The sequence below is a fragment of the Moschus berezovskii genome, chromosome 22 (assembly GCF_049115385.1).
Source record: "Moschus berezovskii isolate FMDL1 chromosome 22, NW_MosBer_1.0, whole genome shotgun sequence".
NCBI classification, from domain to species: Eukaryota; Metazoa; Chordata; class Mammalia; order Artiodactyla; family Moschidae; genus Moschus; species Moschus berezovskii.
Window position 1 is genome coordinate 16,895,963 of NC_142481.1, and position 16,722 is coordinate 16,912,684.

A 16,722-nucleotide genomic window follows, 5' to 3' on the forward strand; every position below is an offset into this window, starting at 1 on the left:
TTTTGGGAGCCCTGGTCCAAGGAGGACACACCCTTGGCTCATGGTCATCGCCCTACCCTGGGGGAACCTGATCACAAACCCTCCCCCCCACCCCAGAATCCCATATCTGAGTGGAGGAGTAAAGTAACCCTGTTGGGGGCGGGGGCATGAATGCACATCCACCCTGGCATCACTAGCTCTGCTGAAGGTTTCAGAACAGACTTTTGGCTCCTTCCACTTGTGTGTATTGAAAAATTGCAGCTAAAATTAACTCAGCTCTAGGGCCCGCCTTTCCCGAACATTAGCAAAGTTCATCAGTGCTCCTGGAACAGTACAACAGATACTGGCTTCTCAGACACTCAGGAAAAGGATGAGAAGTTTCAGGAATGCTACAGCAGTGGTGGAGGTGGGGAAGACAGAGGAAAATACCTGGAAACTGAAAGTGATCTTCCTGACCCAGGAATCAAACCAAGGTCCCTTGCATTGCAGGCTGATTCTTGACCAACTGAGCCACCAGGGAAGCCTAAAAATACCTGGAGACAATCCCAAACAGACTGGGATTAGAATTCAATGGAACTGGCTGATTTTGGGTGTGGCCCCAGGAAATACACAAGTGGGGAGGGAAAGAGTGAGGCAGAGGAGGGACAAAGTTAATAGAAGGTGTGGACAAGGAGCAGGTTCCCCATTTGGGCAACTGGGGCTTGATTCTGCTGGGGAACTTAAGGAACCTTTTAGAACACATCAGAAGTGTTGTTCCTTCCCTTCCTTCCCTGATGCAGAGTTCAGAGAGCCTGGGGCATTTACCTACAGTCTTGCCTTCTTTGGTGATGACTGTTCCTTGGTGAGAGGGGGTGGTATTGAGAGCCATCTGAGATCAGAGGGGGCTGCCTTGCATGATCTAGATCCAAGATCCTCACACTTCAGCTTTATCAGAATCACCTAGAGGATGTGTTAACCAGAGATCTTCAAATCAGATCTTTCTGATCTGCAAATCAGAGTTTCTGATTTGCATTTCTACTTTCCAGGTTGATGGTAATGCTGCTGGCCCAGGGACCACACTCAGAGAACCACTGGGCTAAACCAGGAACATCTGCAATGTGTGTGGTCCTGGCCACCACACTGTGCCAAAACCTGGTGGATTGAGGGGACATAGAAGTGCCATATGTTGGGGGACATAGTTAGTGCCAAAGAAGCTAACATGTTTAGAGACATAGAGACTTGGCAACAGAGAAAGACAGAGGCAAAGATGCTAGTTCAACATTTACTTTGGATTTCTGGGCATGGTTGTGCACTAGATGACACTGCAGTAAAAGTGTTACCAAGACAGCATCAGGTCCTGCTTCACTGAGCTCACATTCTAAAAGGGAGAAAGACAGCCTGGGGTGGTCGGGGCTGGCATGGGAGAAGCTTGGGCTAGAAAGATTGGGACTAGACAGAGCAGTCAGAGTATGACAGAAGCACAGGGCAAAATAATAAGGGCTTTGATGACAAAGTACAGGGCCGGATGGAGGAACTGGAGGGTATTCTGATGGAGGGTTCTGATGGAGGAAACAGAGGGTGTGCACCTCAGAGGCAGAGTCCAGCCTTTTCCTCCACCTTCCCACCCTCCAGGAGTCAGGAGGACTTCCTGGAGGGGGAGACCTTTATACTGCGATCGAAGGATAAGTAACAAATGAAGCAGGTGGACAAATGGACCCCTATGCTTTTGTATGCCCTTATGCCATAGCATGTGCAGGCTGGGGGGAGTTATTTTCTGAATAGTTCCGTGCGTGTGTCTGCATGTGCTGTAATCCCTCATTAGCTCTTGGAAGGAGATCCTGGTGGGATGGTTGTTTGGGGGACTCCGCTTAATTGTTGCATTTACTTAATTGCAACATCTGGAGAAGGGGACCGAAGCATCGGAAACAGCCACAGCAGGAAGAATGAGGTTAAACTGCCTGAGAGCTGAGGGAGTCTTGGGAGGAAGGGAACTGCTCATATCCACACACAGAGTCTATCCAAAAATACACATCCATACTCACAATGCACATCACATCCTCAGAGGCTCACCAGAACACACACGGATACAGAAGGCACACGGAACACATATCACGTCCAAATAGAGAGACTTAAACAAGTTGGGCTTCCCCAGTGGCTCAGCTGGTTAAAAAAAAAACAGACCAAAAAAAAAAAAAACCCCACCTGCCAATCCAGGAGACACAAGAGCCACAGGGTTCGATCACCGGCTTGGAAAGATCCCCTGGAGAAGGCAATGGCAACCTGCTCCAGTATTCTTGCCTGGAAAATTCCATGGACAGAGGAGCCTGACAGGCTACAATCCTTGGAGTCACAAAGAGTCGGACACGAATGGGGACGCACGCATGCAGGGGGGTTGGGGGGCACGCAAATACATACTTAGACACACTTCCAAAACACACACACAGACTCACATTCAGACATATGAGGAATCACATGTGCAAACACACTTGGCACAGAGCTTCTCTCTTGTACACGTGTGTGAGCCACATTCCCACACATAGACACAAGCAATATTCTGAGAGTCACACCAGACATCTGCACAGGATGGACATACACACATGCACACACGAGTACATTCAAATCAACAGATTCAGTCTGTCTGCCAAAAAAAGGGTGGCTTTTAAAATAAACCAAGGCCCCTTCCAAGTCAGGGGGTTGTTAGAGCAAGAAGGGATGGAGGTGGTATATCTCCTTATCCTCAACTAGTATCTACTAACTCCTCCTACAACCCAAGTCCAGCCAATGGGGAGTCATTGAAATTAGCTCAGCTTTGTAATTAGCACATCAATCAGCGCTGAGGACTAGGGACTCACTTTAAAAAGACCATGTCTGAATGTGCACCCCCAAATGGAGAGGGGCCAGGAGATGAGTACATCTTCTCCACCTACCCCCTGTACATACACACTGCTGCTGCTGCTAAGTCACTTCAGTCGTGTCCGACTCTGTGTGACCCCATAGACGGAAGCCCACCAGGCTCCCCGTCCCTGGGATTCTCCAGGCAAGAACACTGGAGTGGGTTGCCATTTCCTTCTCCAATGTGTGAAAGTGGAAAGTGAAAAGTGAAAGTGAAGTCGCTCAGTCGTGTCCGACCCTTAGCGACCCCACGGACTGCAGCCTACCAGGCTCCTCCATCCATGGGACTTTCTAGGCAATAGTACTGGAGTGGCTTGCCATTGCCTTCTCCGACATACACACTAACCACCCTAAATCAGACTGATGGGTCCCAGGCAAGCACTGACTTCTACATGGTAACCATGAGACCCTATGTCCAACTATGGTAGAAGACAGAATACAACTCTCAGGGACTGTTTTAATGACTTCTAGCTATCAACACGGAAAAAGACTTCTGTAAAAACATGGGGGAAAGTTTACGTCTGTGCAAAGAATCGAGGGAAATATGTTGAAAACTTTTAACCAGCAAACGTAGAGACTCAGGGCCATCGTAGAGACCTGTTCTGTGAAATCCTGAACACCACAGTTAGGGATTTGAGGCTCACTTTACAGAATGACAGGAGGGCTCAAGCTTTACTGGTATCCAGGAACCAGAAAGGAAGGAGCAGTGTATTAGTGAATGTAATGCCAACTGCTGGAACAAATAACCCCCTGAATTTCAGTGACTTCATACAATAGTTTATTTCTTGCCAGAGGTGTCTTGCCACAGGTAGCCAGCTATCCTCCAGTCAGTGAGTCAGTTAATTCAGTTGTTCAGTCATGTCCGACTATTTGTGACCCCATGGATTGCAGCACGCCAGGCCACCCTGTCCATCACCAACTCCCGGAGTTTACTCAGACTCTTGTCCATTGAGTCGGTGATGCCATCCAACCACCTCATCCTCTGTTGTCCCCTTCTCCTCCAGCCTTCATCTGCTGATAAGCAAACCAGTTTTTTATCTTGCACCTCTGTTATTTCTTGGGCTCAGAATTATCTGCTTTCACCAGGTGGCACTAGTGGTAAAGAACCCGCCTGCCAATGCAGAAGACGTGGGTTAGGAAGATCCTCTGGAGAAGGAAATGGCAACCCATTCTAGTATTCTTGCCTGGAGAATCCCATGGACAGAGGAGCCTGGTGGCTATAGTCCATGGGGTCTCAAAGAGTTGGACAGCACTGAAGTGACTTAGCATGCATGCACGCACCTGGTGAATAGGAGGAGACAGGGTGGAGAAGGTGGTGAGCTTCTTTAAAAACTTTGGTCCAGAAGTGACCTTCCATGAACTTCCCTCTTGCCCATATTTTATTGGAGAGATGCAAGGGGGGCTGGGAACATATTTTCAGGCTGGATAGCTCCTCCCCTGCCCAGTCACAGTCATACAAACAGTATGAATTATAATGGTCCCAACATCAACCACAACCAGATCCACAACTTCAGGGGGCTGTGGAATCTTCTTCCATCCACTACAGAGGATGTTCCCAGTCCCACCCTGACTACCCTCCCACCCACCTACCCCGGTCCTCTGCCTTTGGGGTGGGTGACCACAAATTTGACTCTTTTAAGAGTGAAGAGAATCTGGCTTGATTTGATAAGTGTTTAGATCACTGCAGAAGGATAATGGTGAGAATCTGACGCTCTTGCTCCAAGCATTTATTGAGCTGTTACTGTGTGCCAGGCACGATGCTGGGAACATGCCCATGAATGAGACACAGTTAAGGCTTTGGAATTGCAACTCCTCTTAGGCAGAAAGAGAACAGATGATTTCTGAACTTGTGCTTGTTGCTGTGATATTTCACTATGAACAACATGGGAGAGAGGGGAGGGGCAAGGAAATCATCAAGTCTGTCTGCCTGTTGCTGATAGAGGGGGTGGGGTTCAGGGAAAGGATGGGGGCAACATTTGAGAGGGGAGGTCACCTGGATCAAAAGGGGTGGGGAGGGCTTTCTAGGTGTGAATAGACTCTCTGTGTGCAAACTCGTGGGCTAATCAGAAACCTGTAATTCCAGCTTCTAACACAAACCATTGCTGATTCAAGTGCTAATCAGAAATCTTATCCCTGTGAAAGCAAACCTATGCTGATTCATGTGCTAATTATAAATCTAAGCTGATTGTAAACTCTGTCCTGGAGCAGGAGCTAAATCACAAACTTGGGCAGGAACTCCTGCTGACAATCATCAACTCAAAGAGATCTGTGCTGTTAACGGCCATCTAGAGTTGATTCGTGTGCTAATTACAATCTTGGGATAGTTTAATAGAATGATCGGAGGGTGTCAGATTTATATCGAAGAAGAGCACAGACTGAAGCCTGACAGGCCGGGTTCAAATTCCATTCTTGTAAAGAGGGGGCTGATAGAACACCAAATGTCTTTTGGGAGGATTAAACGATTTAATACAAGTAAAGCACTGGGAGCAATGCCTGGCACCTAAGTGCTTACTCTTGTAAGTACTAGCTGAAACAATAATAATATACAGGCAACAGTTATTCTGATTTCATTTAATTCTTCATAGCAGGCCCCACCTCTAATCTCTTCACCACCTTCCTAAGCCCAGGCCTGAGGGCCTCACCCTCTGGAAAGGCTTCCCGGGGTCCTGGGAGCCCCCAGTCCCGCCCCGCCCCTATCGCTTTCAGCACCCTGCCCAGGTCTGGACGTCACCGCTCAATCGCCACTTGAGGGCAGCAACACACCGTTCAGCCGCTGCGCGCGGTGCATTGTGAGGCGCGTAGTCTTTGGGGCTGATTAAGCGGTAGCTTGGGCCTGGCAGGCGAACTGCATTTCCCGGAAGGCCGAGGGACACACCATGCCTCACCTTGCTTAAACCTGTAGGCGGAGATCTCGCCCTGCGCAGAGAGCGCGCCTCTAGAGCGGCGCGGGGGATCCTGGGGTGTAGGGACAGCCCGGGGCCCAGAGGAGGGGTTGCTGCGCAGGCGCGGGCAGCCTGAGTCTCCTACTGGGGGCATTAGGAAGCGGGTGACCCTGGAGCCACAGACGCCGGAGCTGAAGTTGAAGCAGCCGTGGAGGCTTGTTCAAAGTCGCTAAGTCGTGTCCGACTCTTTGCGACCCCGTGGACTGCAGCACGCCAGGCTTCTACGTAGTCCCTAACTCGTGGAAGAACTTAATACCACCCCCGCTTCCACCCTGTAGCCTGCTCACCCGCCTTCCTACTCTCCTGCATCTCCACTGTCCCTAGTATTTTCTTGGCGCTCCAGTCTTAAGAGGAAAAAATAAAATTCTTTCCCTTCTTTTATCTTTTCTTCACAGGGACACACCCCCTTAAAACACACAAACCCCTTATGGTAATGCTCAACCAAGCACAAAAATAGAATAGTATAATGATCCTCCAGCTACCCATCACCTTTCTTCAATAATTATCAACATATGATCTTATTTTATTTTTTCTGCTTTCCTCCCCAGGCGAATTCATTTAAAGCAAATCCCAAAGAGTACCAAATAAGAGCAAATTTCAAAGAGTACCAAAAAAAAAAAAAATTTCATCCATAAACACTTCTGTATGTATCTCTAAAATAGAAGGTTCTTTTAAAACATAATACTTTTATAACACCTAAAGATGAATAATAATTCCATAATATCTAATATCCAACTCATCTCCAGATTTTCCTGATCATCTTATGTCTTCTGTTGGCTTGCTCAAATCAGACTCCAAACAAGGTAGTGTATTCCATTTTGTTGATGTCTCTTTAAGGCTTATTTGCTGACTTCTCCCCCTTATTCTCATCTGTTTCACAGTCTGATCTGGCAGGTTGCACTTTTTGGTGTCCTTTAATATGTTCTGTCCCACATATGCCGTGTAAACCGGTAAATCTAGAGGCTGGGTCAGATTCAGATTCAATTTAAGGGTAAATGTACGTCATGGCTTCCCTGGTGGCTCAGATGGTGAAGAATCCACCTGCAATGCAGGAGACCTGGGTTCGATCCCTGGGTTGGGAAGATCCCATGGAGAAGGAAATGGCAACCCACTCCATTATTCTTGCCCAGAGAATTCTATGGACAGAAGAACCTGGCAGGCTACAGTCCACCGGGTTGCAAAGAGTCGGACACAACTGAGCAACCAAGCTCAACTTCACTTCATGGATGATGTCCCCTTCTTCCATCAGTTAGCATGTGATAATGCCTGGTTGCTTCTTTTTGGTGTGTGATGTTAATATTCACTGTTGGGGCTGAGTGTTGTCACCCTAATCCATCCATTATAGAAGCACGGCCGAACTTCAGGAAGGAAATGCATCCAGGCTCTCCCTTCCAGCTCTCTCCGCCTGTTTCACAAATGTGGTCTATTGCTAAAGCTCTTCCTTGTTGCTAAACTCAGGAAGTAATCCTCAACTCTCTGGTCCTGTAATAAGAGACCTGTCCTGTGCTGTTCAATAGGGTAGCCACTGGCCACACAGTGGCTATTGAGAGCTTGTGCCTGCGAGCATGCGTGACACACAATAAGTCACTAGAGTTGTGTTCAACTCTTTGTGACCTACCAGGTAACTCTGCCCATGAGATTCTCCACCTAGAATACTAGGGTGGGTTACCATACTCTCTTCCAGGGGCTCTTTTTGACCTAGGGCTCGAACCCACGTCTCTTATGTGTCTCTGATGCAGGTTCTTTACTGCTAGAGCCACCTGGGAAGCCCTTTTGAGAGCTTAACTAGTCCTAATTGAAATGTGTGCTGTAAGTATAAAATACACACTGGGATTTCAAAGAGTACCAAAAAAAAAAAGAATTGAATGATGAGAAGCCCGTGCTCTGCAACAAAGAGTAGGCCCTGCTCACACCAAGAAAGCCTATGTGCAGCACTGAAGACCTGGTGCAACCAAAATGAATAAGTTAATTATTTTTTTAAAAAAAGAGTGTAAAATATCTCAAGACTTTAGAAAATATGGATAACATTGAAATGATAGTCTTTGGTATGTAGTAACAATAAAATACATGTGTGAGTTACCTTATTAAAATTACTTTCATCTGTTGCTTTTTACCTTTTAAATGTGGCTACTAGAAATGTTAAAATCACATATGTGGCTCCGAGTTATATTTCTAGCAGACGGTGTTGTTCCAGAACAGTGGTTTTCAAAGTGTGATCTCTCGACCAGCAGTGTCAGCATCAACATCATATGATAACGTGTTAGAAATGCAAATTCTATGTTGCCCTGGGCTTACTGAACCCAAGTCTCTGGGGATCGGGGCCCAGCAGTCTGCATTTGATTAAGTCCTCCAGATCATTCCTGTCTGAAAACTCCCCTCCTGGTTTGTGTGACACAATACCCTCCCAAACCCACCTACTTCTCACCCCTTCACTGTTAACACCTTGGTCTGAGCATCTCTTGGTCCTACCTGGACCCCTGCAGTTGTTTACAAATTAGTTTCCCAGCATCTAATCTTGTGCCCTACTTGTAGCCCTCACACTCCGTTTTGGGCCTCCTCCAGAAACATAAATCAGATCACATTACTTCCTTTCTTAAAAACTTCCAATGGCTTCGTAATGCACTTAGAGTAAAATACAAACCCCTTCCTGTGGCTCCTGCAGCCTCCCCATCTTCACATAGTCCCTCAACTCCACCTTCTCTCTTTCTGCCCCAGCCTTGCCATCCTTCTTGCTATTGCTCACACACTCCCAGCTTCTCCCTGCCTCAGGGAATTTGTGATGGCCATTCCCTCTTCTAAGAATGTGGTTCTTTGTAGGACTGGCTCGCTCTTTTCCTTTGGGCCTCAGCTTAGATGCCCCCACCTCAATTGCCACTAAAGCCAAGCCCATATCCATATTCACACAATGTCACTCACCTTTCATTCTCTGCAGGGTGGGTACATAACACACACTGTTCTTGTCATTTGTCTGTCTCCACCACCATCAGGTATGCCTACAAGGGCAGGAACTCATCTCTCTAACTCACTACTTTGACCCCAGCTCCTCCCACAATGCCTGCACACAATAGGTGCTTTTAAAAAGTCTGTTCATTGACCCAGCATGTGAACTGCTGCAGCTGCTCCTCTTCAGTCTCTCTCACTGCCTCCATCCACTCTGAAGTCAGAGGACCATTGTCATCCATGGTGTTTGAACTCTCGGAACCTTCCCCATGACCTCCTCATTTCTGGCTTCTGCCACACTGGGATATCTGACAACACAGAGCCCACTTTCTGATTTGGAATCGGCAGGCTGGAGCTGCTATGCCTGTGAGGGCTTGATGAGGATACAGAAACCACTCCAGTGTTAGAACAGAGGGATGTTAACACATTGGGGTGGTTATGCAGTGGATAGAGGAGCTGAGGAGCCAACAAGAGCCAGTGAAGCCAGTGGAAATTAACAGCAGTGGGAAGCCACCACTGCTCCAGGCTGGAGGAATGAAGCGAGGAGGTGGGGTCACCTGGGCCTGGAGACAGTCACCTGATGGAAGTTGGAAACCCAGTGGGATTGCCTAGCTGGCTGGAGTGGTGGAAGGGGCACAGCCACAGGGAGAGAGGCGGGCTTACCAGGCAAGGGGAGGATTACCCTGACCTCTTCCTCCTCCCTTCCGGGCTCCTGCCACTGCTTTCCATTGGCGGAACCCAAGGTAAATCCAGATGAAGGGGAGATGAACTGTGGCCTGGGATGAGCAGGACGGCAAGGAACAGATCGGGGCAAATACAACCCAAAGCAGCACAGCATGGTTTCCTCTGTGCACCAAAGAGCCCACCTGGTCATCCCACACTAGGCCTCACATTGTTGTGTTCAATTGCTAAGTCGTATCTGACCCTTTGCAACTCCATGGACTGCAGCATGTTAGGCTTCCTGGTCCTTCACTATCTCCCGAAGTTTGCTCAAACTCATGTCCATTGAATCAGTGACGCCATCCAACCATCTCCTCCTCTGTCACCCCCTTCTCCTGGCGTTGATCTTTCCCAGCATCAAAGTCTTTTCCAATGAGCTGACTCTTCGCAGCTTACTGAATTACATCATGTGTCTGGCTGCTGTAGGGTTAGGATTTTTTTTTAAATGTTTATTTATTTGACTCTGCCGGGTCTTAATTGCATCATGTGAGGCCTAGTTCCCTGACCAGGGATAGAATCCTGGCCCCCTGCACTGGGAGCATGGACTCTTAGCTACTGGACCACCAGGGAAGTCCCTAGGGTTAGGGTTGAGTTTGCAACCCCAGTGTTTCAGATATCTATTGCTGTATTACAAATTATCCCTAAATTAAGCAGCTAAAGACAACCATTTTCTTTTTCCTCTAACTTTAAGGATCAGAAAATCACAAAGGTTTCAGTTGTTCTCGTATGGTGTCTGTCCTATGGTTGAAGTCAGATGTTGACTGGGGTGGTCATTTGAAAACTCAACTGTCCAAGGTGGCTCACTCCCAATGTTGCTGGCTGTCACTTGAGAACTTAGTGGGCTGTTGATCAGAGAGGCTGCACATGGCCACTCCAGCATCATGATCTTACTTGGGGGCAGGCTTCTTCCAGAGCATGTGTTCCAAAAGACCCAGGCAGTTTTAATGACTTAGCATAAAAAAAATCACACAGCATCACTTCTGCAGTCAAGACCCACCCAGATTAAAAATAAAGTTACATAGATCCCACCTTTTGATGTAAGGAGTTGATGGCCACGTCTTGCTCCAAAGAATGTTATTTGAGGCACTGATATGAGTTCTTTTCTGTCCTGACTCTAGACAGTCTCTTGAGATTAACATCTCTGTTATATTCTGGGGACTTTGATGACTAACTACATGGCTACGTTTTCAAGCCTTATATGCAGCCCAGCCCATCTCTTGATCCATAGAATGGTTCCTAACTGGACATCCCTCCTCCCAGGTGTTGTTCCAATTCAGTTCAGTCACTCAGTCAAGTCCGACTCTTTGCAATCCCATGGACCACAGCACACCAGGCTTCCCTGTCCATCACCAACTCCCGGAGCTTACTCAAACTCGTGTCCATCAAGTTGGTGATGCCATCCAACCATCTCATCCTCTGTCATCACCTTCTCCTCGTGCCTTCAATCTTTCCCAGCATCAGGGTCTTTTCTAAGGAGTCAGTTCTTTGTATCAGGTGGCCAAAGTATTGGGGTTTCAGCTTCAACATCAGTCCTTCCAATGAACACTCAATACTGGTATCCTTTAGGATGGACTGGTTGGACCTCCTTACTGTCCAAGGAACTCTCAAGAATCTTCTCCAACACTACAGTTCAAAAGCCTCAATTCTTCAGTGCTCAGCTTTCTTTATAATCCAACTCTCACATTCATACATGACTACTGGAAAAACCATAGCTTTGAGTAGATGGACCTTTGTTGGCAAAGTAATGTCTCTTCCGTCTATGGGGTCACACAGTCGGACATGACTGAAGTGACTTAGCAGCAGCAGCAGCAGGTTGGTCATAACTTTTCTTCCAAGGAGCAAGTGTGTTTTAATTTCATGGCTGCAGTTACCAACTCCAGTGATTTTGGAGCCCCAAAAAATAAAGTCTGTATAAGAGACTGCAAAAGAGACATAGGCATTTAGAACAGTCTTTGGGATTCTGTGGGAGAGGGTGAAGGTGGAATGATTGGAGAGAATGGAATTGTAGCATGTATATTATCATAAGTGACCAGTCCAGGTTCGACGCATAAATTTTCCTCTGTTCATTTCTTTGCATTTGTGCTTTTTTAATAAAATTCTTTTTTAGAAATAAAAAAAATAAAAATAAAAATAAAACTTTGTTGGCAAAAACAAAAAAACAAAAAATAAAGTCTGTCACTGTTCCCATTGTTTCCCCATCTATTTGCCATGAAGTGATGGGACTGGATGCCATGATCTTAGTTTTCTGAATGTTGAATTTTAAGCCAACTTTTTCACTCTCCTCTTTCACTTTCATCAAGAGGCTCTTTAGTTCTTATTTCCTTTCTGCCATAAGGGTGGTGCCATCAGCATATCTGAGATTATTGATATTTCTCCCAGAAATCTTGATTCCAATTTGTACTTCATCCAGCCCAGAATTTCTCATGATGTGCTCTGCATATAAGTTAAATAAGCAGGGTGACAATATATAGCCTTGATGTACTCCTTTTCCTATTTGGAACCAGTCTGTTGTTCCATGCCCAGTTCTAACTGTTGCTTCCTGACCTGCATATGGGTTTCTCAAGAGGCAGGTCAGGTGGTCTGGTATTCCCATCTCTTGAAGAGTTTTCCACAGTTTGTTGTGATCCACACAGCCAAAGGTTTTGGCATAGTCAATAAAGCAGAAGTAGATGTTTTTCTGGAACTCTCTTGCTTTTTCTATGATCCAGCAGATGTTGGCAATTTGATCTCTGGTTCTTCTGCCTTTTCTAAATCCAGCTTGAACATCTGAAAGTTCACAGTTCACGTACTGTTGAAGCCTGACTTGGAGAATTTTGAGCATTGCTTTGCTAGCATGTGAGATGAGTGCAATTGTGTGGTAGTTTGAACATTCTTTGGCATTGCCTTTCTTTGGGATTGGAATGGAAACTGTCCTTTTCCAGTCCTGTGGCCACTACTGAGTTTTCCAAATTTGCTGGCATATTGAGTGCAGCACTTTCACAGCATCATCTTTTAGGATTTGAAATAGTTCAACTGGAATTCAATCACCTCCTCTAGCTTTGTTCACAATGATGCTTCCTAAGCCCCACTTGACTTCACATTCCAGGATGTCTGGTTCTAGGTGAGTGATCACACCATCGTGGTTATCTGGTTCATAAAGATCTTTTCTGTATAGTTCTTCTGTGTATTCTTGCCACCTCTTCTTAATATATTCTGCTTCTGTTAGGTCCATACCATCTTTGCATGAAATGTTCCCTTGGTATCTCTAATTTTCTTGAAGAGATCTCTAGCCTTTCCCATTCCATTGTTTTCCTCTATTTCTTTGCATTGATCACTGAGGAAGGTTTTCCTATCTCTCCTTGCTATTCTTTGGAACTCTGCTTTCAAATGGGTGTATCTTTCCTTTTCTCCTTTGCCTTTTGTGTTTTTTCTTTTCTCAGCTATTTGTAAGGCCTCCTCGAACAACTATTTTGCCTTTTTGCATTTCTTTTTCTTGATCCCTGCCTCCTGTACAATGTCACAAACCTCCGTCCATAGTTTTTTAGGCACTCTGTCTATCAGATCTAATCCCTTGAATCTATTTGTCATTTCTACTGTATAATCATAATGGACTTGATTTAGGTCATACTTGAATGGCCTAGTGGTTTTCCCTACTTTCTTCAGTTTCAGTCTGAATTTGGCAATAAGGAGTTCATGATCTGAGCCATAGTCAGCTTCCGGTCTTGTTTTTGCTGACTGTATAGAGCTTCTCCATCTTTGGCTGCAAAGGATATAGTCAATCTGATTTCAGTGTTGACCATCTGGTGATGTCCATGTGTAGAGTCTTCTCTTGTGTTGTTGGAAGAGAGTGCTTGCTATGACCAGTGCGTTCTTTTGGCAAAACTGTACTAGCCTTTGCCCTGCTTTATTCTGTACTTCAAACCCAAATTTGCCTGTTACTCCAGGTATCTCTTAACTTCCTACTTTTGTAAGACAGGTGGGTCATGGTGGAGAGTTCTAACAAAACGTGGTGCACTGGAGAAGGGAATGGCAAATCACTTCAGTATTCTTGCCTTGAGAACCCCATGAACAGAATGAAGAGGCAAAAAGATTGGACACTGAAAGATGAACTCCCCAGATTCGTAGGTGCCCAATATGCTACTGGAGATCAGTGGAGAAATAACTCCAGAAAGAATGAAGAGACAGAGTCAAAGCAAAAACAATGCCCAGCTGTGGATGTGACTGGTGATGGAAGTAAAGTCCAATGCTGTAAACAGTAATATTGCATAGGAACCTGAAATATTAGGTTGATGAATCAAGGCAAATTAGAAGTGGTCAAACAGGAAATGGCTAGAGTGAACATCGACATTTTAGGAATCAGCGAACTAAAATGGACTGGAATGGGTGAATTTAACTCAGATGACCATTATATCTATGACTGTGGGCAAGAATCCCTTAGAAGAAATGGAGTAGCCATCATAGTCAACAAAAGAGTCCGAAATGCAGCACTTGGATGCAGTCTCAAAAATGACAGAATGATCTCTTAGTTTCCAAGGCAAGCCAATATCACAGTAATCCAAGTCTATGCCCCAACCAGTAATGCTGAAGAAGCTGAAGTTAAATGGTTCTATGAAGACCTACAAGACCTTCTAGAAGTAACACCCAAAAAAGATGTCCTTTTCATTATAGGGGACTGGAATGCAAATGTAGGAAGTCAAGAGATACCTGGAGGTGTTGTTTAAACACCTCAAAATAGCTAATCTCAGGTAATTCTGATACCCAATTGCTGGTTGGGAATCACTATTCTTCAAGATGAGTGCTAAAAACTTCCCTGGTAGTCCAGTGGTTAAGAATCAGGGGATGCAGTTTTGATCCCTGATCAGGGAACTAAGATCTCAGATGCCACAGGGAAACTAAGACCTGATGCAGCCAAATAAATAATAAACAAATAAATATTTACAAAGATGAATGTTAGATTTCTTACAGTGATACCCAGGGCCTCCATCATCTCCCGTTATATAGGTTCTGATTTGGCCCCAGCCTCATCTCTCTGCCTTTAAACTTTAGGGATTCACCAAGACAGTCTCTAAGTGGTTTCTCACCTATGTACCCTAGGTGACCTCCTCACTTTTAAGGCACATCCCTGGGGTTATGTTCAATGGAGCCCACCCCCTCTCTCAGACTGGGAGAGGTACCTGCCTCAGGGCCCAGTAATGGCCTGGGCCCCCACATTCACTGCATTTCAGGAGCCTGTGTCTGAGAGGCCTGTCAATACACCTGCTCCCAGCCTGGCCCTGGGAATGTCAATAAGGAGCCATTTACTGAATAGTAGAAGGCAGTTTTATACTAAGATTCCTGAAGAGTTATACCTCCCTATTCATACTCATGTAATCCTCTCTCCTCGAATCTGCCTTGGATGTGTGACTCACTTTAACTAATAGAGTATGACAGAAGTCACCACTCCCCCCAGCCAGTTCTGGCCTAAACCTCAAGAACGGGAGCTTTTGCTTTTGTGTACTCAGGAGCTTTGAGCTCCACACTGGGGAGACCACATGGAAAGGCCACGTGGAGACCTAAGGAAGCCAGGTTTCAGTGAGAATAGATGCCCCTGTTGTATGACCCCAGTGCAGCTGTTCGAGTTATCCCTTAGCCATTTGAGCTTTTCCCAAAGCACCAGGCTCACAAGTGAAGAAGCCGCTTGGATATTCTTTTTTCCTTGGGTGTCCTAACCAGAGCTGACATCATGTGGAAGAGAGACAAACTATCTCTGCTGCGTGCTTTTCAAATTCTTGAAACGCAGGACAGTGAGCAAATAAAGTTGTTGTTGTTCTTTTTTTTTTTTAATGGGGAAATTAGGGCATTTTATTGATAATGATAACGTACATGACTTCATGGTTAGGTAGGCGGGGCTATAAGGCCTGAGCCTAGGCTTTGTGCTTCTCCTTGGGATTCCTGGGGACAAACTTCTGCAGTTTCTTCCACATCTCCTTAAACTCGTCCAACATATCTGTGGACAGGATCAGTTTGTACTCTTCCAAGGACAGGCCACTGAAGCTTGTGTCTCTGGGGTGAGGGTACTTGTGTTTGCAGTAGTTTGAATGGAGCCAGGCTAAGCTCTTGTACACCTGACTACAGGCCTCAGGCTCTGCAATCTGGGTGTTCTCTCCCTCCTGAAAGGCCTGTGCTACCCACTGCCACAAATAAGTGCCCAGGTTCCTGTCTGCTGGTCTCGTCCCCCGCCATTCCTCACAGAGCTTAAGAAAACGCCCTTAGCGGCTGGTTGCGGATTTAGGCCCCGCTTGACTCTGCCCCTGAGGGAAGAGTTGGCCCTCGGTTGTGGTTTTAAGCCATTAGTTGTGAGGAATTTCATTAGGCAGCAATAGCCACCTGATAAAGGCTGAGTAAACTGTTTCCTATTCCTCCTTGGGCCTCACAGAGGAAGGGGCAGAATGTTATCACCAACGTAAATACACTCACTGCTCGGATCAGGGCTAGCATGTTGTATACACTCATTTATTTGCTCACTCACTCACTCCCTCATTTATTCTTTACTAGATGTTTATGGGGATCCTGCCATATGCCAAGCTCTGTTCTAGGCGCTCTGGATACACTGGTGGCAAGATAGACAAAATCATGGAACTCATACAATATGAAGTGTGATGTCAGTGTAAGAGCAATCATCCTGGGTAATATACCAGAATGACTGGCTAAAGACAGAGTAAAGAAAGCAAGACTATTATTGAACAGAATCATAATGTCACACCAGTTGGGTTTATGTCTCAGCCATTTGGGGGAAAATATCAATTTGGAGCCTCATCTTGCATGATAAATGAAAATAAATTCCAGATGGACTAGAGTAAAATGTGGGAAGAAAATTACACAATAAAATTCTTGAAGATGAAATAAATATTTAATAACCTCTGGGTTGGGAAAGACTTTCTGAACTTTAAGAGAGCAAATCACAGGAACTTCCCTGGTGGTCCTGTGGTTAAGACTCCATGCTCCTCCTGTAGGAGGCGTGAGTTCGATCCCTGGAGGTCCCATATGCCTACCACTCGGTGTGGCTGAAAAAAATCCTGTTTAAAAAAAAGAGAAAGAATAAATCATAAAGTAAAAGATTGACAGATTTGAATGTATAAAAAGTTGAGTATCCCATATGTTTGAAAAGGGCATGATTAGGGACTTTCCTGGCATTCCAAAGGTAAAGGCTCCTTGCTCCCTGTTGCAGTGGGTGCTGGTTCAATCCCTGGTTGGGGAACTAAGACCCCACATACTGACTAAAACAAACAAAAATAATTATTTTAAAAAGGGC